Source organism: Ricinus communis, chromosome 10, assembly GCF_019578655.1.
Source record: "Ricinus communis isolate WT05 ecotype wild-type chromosome 10, ASM1957865v1, whole genome shotgun sequence".
NCBI lineage: Eukaryota > Viridiplantae > Streptophyta > Magnoliopsida > Malpighiales > Euphorbiaceae > Ricinus > Ricinus communis.
Window position 1 is genome coordinate 25,160,633 of NC_063265.1, and position 1,048 is coordinate 25,161,680.

The following is a 1,048-nucleotide window of genomic DNA, read 5'->3' on the forward strand; positions in this document are numbered from 1 at the left end:
TATTTAAGTACTTGAATCTGTGTATGACCCGAGCTAGTTCGACGGAACTATTTTCTTACGAACTAGAGTTGGAAAGAACTTTGAGGAAGCAACAAAGAGAAGGATGAGAACGAGCTTTAGCTGAAACGGTGGCAGAGTTACAGAATCAGAATCAAGAAGGAGAATCAAACCAAGAAGAGAAACAATATAGAATGGTAGCTCCACTTAGGGAGAGAACCATGCAAAATTATACATGCTTAACTCTAAATAGCTCTACATCGAGTATTTTTAGGCTTAATTTTGGAGCAAAAACTTCAAGATCAAGCCCAACATTATTCAGATGGTGCAAAATAATTGCATATTTGATGGTCTGCCAAACAAGGATCCAAACACCCATTTGGATGATTTTCTAGAGATTTGTGATACCTTCAAGATTAATTGGGTATCAGATGATGCTATTCGATTGAGGCTATTCCCATTCTTGTTGAGGGCTAAGCCAAAGAAATGGTTGAAATCATTTCCAATTGGGACATTTATGACATGGGGTCAGTTGGCTGAGAAATTTTTAGAGAGATACTTTCCACATTCTAAGACGGCCAAGTTGAGAAATGATATAGCAGGGTTTCTTCAACAAGAGAATGAGACTCTGTACGATTGTTGGAAACATTTCAAGGATTTACTAAGAAGCTGTCCACATCATGGTTTACCTCTATGGCTACAAATTCAATCAATCTTTAATAGACTGAATTACGCAAGTAAATAGTCTACTAATGCTGCAGCAGGTGGATCACTGAACAATAAGACTCCTGAGCATGCTATGGATCTTATTGAGGACATAGCAGTCACGAACTAACAGTGGCAGAATCCAAGAGAAGCAAGTTCGAGTCAAAAGGAGTGGAATCCATGCGGTAGATCCTATGGTAGCTGTGAATGCACAGTTAGAGGCCATGAGCAGGAAGATGGATGCTTTGACTATCATTTGGAAGATAGCCACAAGTTATGACTTGTGATTAGTGTAGGGGTGGTCATCTAAGTCAAGATTGCCAAAATGGCAATACTTTTTCTAAGC

The 1,048-nt window shown here is 39.0% G+C and overlaps 1 non-coding gene across 1 annotated transcript; it reads right to left on the minus strand.

Moving 5' to 3' along the window:
• Nucleotides 1–577: 577 nt before the first annotated feature.
• LOC112535171 lies at nucleotides 578–684 on the minus strand. The gene has a single exon (XR_003079355.2). It is a non-coding gene; the product is annotated as a small nucleolar RNA R71 (small nucleolar RNA).
• Between the last annotated feature and the right edge of the window lie 364 nt (nucleotides 685–1,048).